Here is a 5,724-nt window from a genome sequence, read left to right as displayed (position 1 = left end):
AAAATTCACTGAATCCAAATATCATATTTAAATTATCAAATTCCAATTGCCAAACCTTCCAACCATATTCGCTCCTATTTAACTTATTATTTAATTAATTTCGGTTAGACCGGGTATTACATTCTACCCCCCTAACAGAAATTTTTGCCCTCGAAAATTCCATCCATCACCATCTTCTCTCTCTGCCAAGCCAATTACCACTAATCACAGCTCAACTCCAAGCATAACCTCCAAACTTACTTCCTTATTCTCAAACCCTCGGATTTCTACATGACTTGCTATTATAAAGTCTCTGACTCATCAATCAAAAACCTCTTTCATTTCTAGAAAGCAAATGAGTTTGAAATAACAATTTAACAAAAATCATAAGAATCCGCTTTCCTTTAATAATCTATAAAAGCATTCGAGACACATCTCTTTTGTTAAAGTCACTCATATAAAAAATCATCCTTAAAACCATAACCAACGTTCTTTCAAATTTTTGGGAAATAATTTTCAACAGTACCTCCCCAAAAATTGGAGTTTACCACCCGTCACGGGTTCCCTCAAAACAATCTCAGTACCGCATCAGCATTTCAATTTAGTGGTTTTCACATTCGTCTTTCAAAACTAATCATTATAAATCTCAATCTAATTCCAAGGTCACTATGACCAAACATCATGGTACTCATCTCTCAAACACGATAACTTGCACTCTCTCATCACCTAAATCCAATTATGCATCGATGATAATTTCCTCATCCGCTTTAGAACCATCAAAGCTTGCATCCGCAATCAATTCCAACTATTTGGGGATCATTACTTGCAGTAACCCACTTAACCTTTCTAGTATTCAAACTTAAGATATTATAGTAAACTTTCATAGCTCCTATTCGTAGCTATCCTGTATTACTGCTTCCGCAAGCTTCTACTGCTTTATTCTGATCTCTTGTCTAGTACGAGCCCTATCACTTACTTCCTCAAGTACTCAACCACAACTTAGCATGACTGACATTTCAAATCAACGTTTCCAAATCCCTCATTTAGGACCATTCCTTATCTATTTAAATCAAAGGAACTAAAAGTCACGGGTTCAATTTGTTTCACCAAAAATCCAGAAATCAACCAACTACACAACAAACACAACACATCATTCTCAACAAAAAAAAATTGTTTACATCACAGGCATTTATCCATTTGTATTAAGGAAAATCCTTACTCGGACCATCTGGTTTACTCCTTAATCTAATATTAAACTCGACATTCCCAGTTTTACTGTACAGGTGGTATTATAAAATCACGCACTGTCCTTTAAGCCTGGTTATTGCAATTACCTCAATCTTACTGTCGCAATCGGCCCGCATCCTGACTCTCTCCTTGTTGGCAATTTCTTGATACATGCCCTGGTAACCCGCACTTGTAACATATACCTAACCCCAATCGGCACGGCCTATTTGGGTGATGACTCCCACATCTCTGACAGCTCGAAACATCAGAAGCAGCCGCTACCCGTTTTCCCTTACCATTCCTTTGGGACTCCTCACTCGTCGCAAAGTTATTCTGTCCTTGGGGAAAGTGTTGTACGTATCCTCTCTCCTTAAACTCTCGACCCCTTGGTGCGAATCCTTGGTTGTGCTCTCTATGACTTCATTTCTCTGCAACCCTCCTTTTCACACACTCTTCAGCAATTCTGCTCTTATTCACTAACTCTGAAAAAGTTCGGATCTCCATTGGTTCCACTGAACTTAGGATGTCGCTCCGGAGCCCTTCTTCATACTTAATGCATTTCCATTCCTCGAAGTCTCCCGGAGCTCCTTGACACATGCGGAAAAACCTGAATAGCTCCTCAAATTTGTCTGTATACTCAGATAGGGACATAGCACCTTGCTTCAGCTGCAGTAACTCCAATTCCTTGGCTGTCCTGGCAGAATTCGGAAAATACTTCTTATAGAATTCCACCTGGAAGGCATCCCAAGTGATAAGATCATTCTCCTGTTGCAGAAGGCGTCGAGCCCCTTGCCACCAATGCGATGCTTCCCCCGTGAGTAGATAGGTAGCAAATTCAACACACTACTCTTCAGGCACCAACTGCGCTTGAAGTGCTCGCTCCATGGCTTGAAATCAAGTATCAGCTTCAGTCGGATTGGTGGTTCCCTTGAACTTAGGTGGATTAACCTTTAAGAAGGTTGCCAGTGTCATCGGGCCCTGAGCTTTCCTTCCGCCATTGCCATTATTGTTTATCTGTTGCCCAAGAGCCTCCGCAGTGGCCTGCATAGCAGCAGCCATATTCTCCAACGCTGCCATAAGGTTTACCGGGTTATTCGGGTTGATTTCCAGTTCCTGCGTATTAGTACGATCTCTTTCACGTCCCCGACTGGGTCCACGAGGTGCCATCTGGTTCCTATATACACCAAACAATCAATATCAAGTTGATCAGTCTCAATATCGGAAGTATGGTGCTTCAAAGAAACAAAGGTACACTCATGGACTTCATGCTAGATGTATCAGTTAGATACCCTAACTAGTACAGGCACAGACTCAGAGTATGCATTGAAGCATAAGCAGTTCCATCCCTCAGGCTCACGAGGACGAACTGCTCTGATACCATAATGTAACACCCTAATATTCAAATCCTTATGCTCGAGTCATAAGTCAATGATATTACGGTGGTACGACTCTCAGGTGGATTTTTAATAAATAAATATAGGTAATTTCGAAAGGAGTATTAATTGAGAAGCCTGAAAAGAGTAGAAATAAAATCGCGAAGATGTATCACTCACGTTTCGACAACAAAAGATAAACCGTGAAGTCGAAAATGATATACGGACAAGGCGTAGAGGAGATTAAGAGATAGATAACAGATAGATATATATAACTTAAGTAAATAGCCACTAGTCACGACCCGCGAAGTTTAGGTCGGCTAGGGTACAGTATGAAAGTAGTTGACAATAGTATATCCTAATCTTTCTTGAAAGAAACATGAGAGCCTCTATAGGCAAATTCAAAGAGTTCAATACATAATATAATCTTTCCAAAACAAAGGTGGAGAGATTCTAAGCAAAACACAAAGTAGGGAAAATAAAGATCTTCGCCGTCTCTCAGACGACCCACAACTCACTTCTGAGCACCTGGACCTGTATCTGAAGAACAAGAGATATATACGGAATGAGAACCCCGGGTCCATGGGTTCCCAGTACGGTAAAAGTGCCAAATAAATTCAATGTACTGCAATAAAAACTCACTAAGCATCCTAAACTTCTTCACCAATTATTCATCCTAGGTTCTCGCTAATCCATGAATAGGCAACTGTCATAAGGGAGTGCTAAATTTAATTCATGTTTCACATGTTTCCCAACTCGCTGACTCTTCCACGAATCAGACTCAGAATCATAAGCAAAACCATCACCAGTTGTTCTTCCTCATCAATTCTATATCAATACATCATACCCTCGCCTGGAGCTAGTGAAACCACATCACTGCGTCTACCTAGGGAGCCCCAACTATCTCATTCAATAATCATCATCGTCATGCAATCGCATCATCAATTCATCCCATCAAGAATAGCCCTCACACCCACCGGTAAGTGGACAACGCCACTGCCTACTACCGGGGTCACACATCACATTTCAACATTCTCCATTATTATTCATTTAACACATTCATTCATTAATTATATATGCTTTTATACTCAGCCATAACCAATAATGGCTTTGCCATAACCCGGTAATAACTCAGCCATCTGGCTCATGGTTCAATCAAGAACCAGCCATTTATCAATAAATATAGCCCTTCGGCTCATGACATACACGGTACTTCCACCGTCATCCTCCATATCTCATATAATCATCTTTGATCATCATTGATCATAACTTTTCCCCTTGCTTCACTCACAAGTTACCACATCTCCGAGCTCTCTTCTCATTGCTAGGCATATCATAATGATTTAATACATAAAGGGTGAGATCGGAGGCTTAGAAGTATGAGATTTGGCTTTAAAAACTCAAAAATCAACTTTGGCATGAAAACAGGGCCACGTGTACGCGCACTCCACGCGTACGCGTGGATGGCCACAAAACTCATCGACGCGCAAGCGTCACACGCACGGACGCGCGGGTTGAAAAATAGCTAAACGACGCGCACGCGTCAGCCACGCGTACGCGCGGATACATTTGTGCCCCAGGCACAAAACTGGCACAACTCTCGGAAAAATGGCTGGGCATTTGGTGCAGCGCATCGACGCGCCCGCGCACACCACGCGCACGCGTGGATGGTGCTTTCTTAAAGAACGGCGCGTACGCGCCTAGTGCGCCTACGCGCCAAGTGCGCCTACGCGCGGAGGGTTGTTTTGCTAAAAATTTTCTAAGTTAAAAGCTGCAAAATTTACGGATTCAACCCCCAATCTTTCGACGGACATAACTCTCCCATTTTAAATCGTTTTTCACCCGTTCTTCGAACGACACGGACATCCCGATCCAATTTCATTTTTAAACAAATTTGGCACAAAACAGAGATCTGTAGTCCAAGTTATGTCCCGTCAAAATATGCCCAGAAACCATATTTTCATACAAAACCACAAGGTGCCATTTTCAAAACAAGTCATTTTCAACTATTTTCCAACTCAACCAAAACATGCCAATTTCAATCCTTTTTGAAATCAGTCAAAGTGTACCAAAATCAACATCAAGCCATCCTCAACTCACACATTGACACTTTACCAAAATTTCCAAACCACATCCAACCATTTTAACACTTCTTAATCAAATGGCTAAAGGACAAACACAATATCATGTCATACATCCTTCCTCATCCCAATTTCTAATAATACCGTTTCCAATCAACCATCATTTTACACAATCAATATCATACCCACTATCACGTGGTTTCACCCACAAATCAACTTTAATCATTCCCCAAGCTTATATCACAACATACATATCTCTAATGCATCATCATACCATCAAGGCATCAATAATCATAATCACATATAAGATCACATAATATATCTCAACCGAACCAAACATACCTCATCTACATAATTTCACCCAAAATACCAAATTCCACACTTCAACTTCTCAAACTTTATTATTCAATAACCAACCTAATCATTCATATATTCATTATCTGAAATTCATCCAATCACTTGTGCCATCATACAATGCACACATCGACTTACCTTTCTTACCTCTTTCCGGCCTCCGGCCCAAAATTCACGGCCTCCGGCCCAATTTTCACAATTTAAATGCATATACCACAAATCAATACTCATTACCCAGTACATCAAATTCTCAATACACCAAGCATACAAAGTCACACAATTCTCAACCCAATCATTAATTCACATTACAAATCAACTATGCATATTAGCACCAACCATTTACACAATCCAAACTTAATCCTAGGGGCATCTAGCCTAGGAATTCTCATCACAACACACGGTACTTAAATGAAACTTAAACCGTACCTCTTGTAGCCAAACCAATTGAGCCTCTTCCTTGGAATTCTTCACCAACCTTAGCTCCAAGCCTTACCAAAGCTCCTCAAGCAATACCAATCTCCCAATTGTGCACCAACATCACCAAATACACTAACATAACCAATGTCACATACATACATCAACCTAGGGCTCATAAAAATGACAAATCACAAGGGTTTGAGCACATCTTACCTCAGCCCATATGAAGTAGAGATAGAGCCCACTTAGAATCTATGTTAGAGTATCCCTAAACAACCAAAATCACAAGATTT

Source organism: Arachis ipaensis, chromosome B06, assembly GCF_000816755.2.
Source record: "Arachis ipaensis cultivar K30076 chromosome B06, Araip1.1, whole genome shotgun sequence".
Taxonomy (NCBI): Eukaryota; Viridiplantae; Streptophyta; class Magnoliopsida; order Fabales; family Fabaceae; genus Arachis; species Arachis ipaensis.
The sequence above is the reverse complement of the archived record's forward strand: the minus strand, read 5'-3'. Positions refer to the sequence as shown.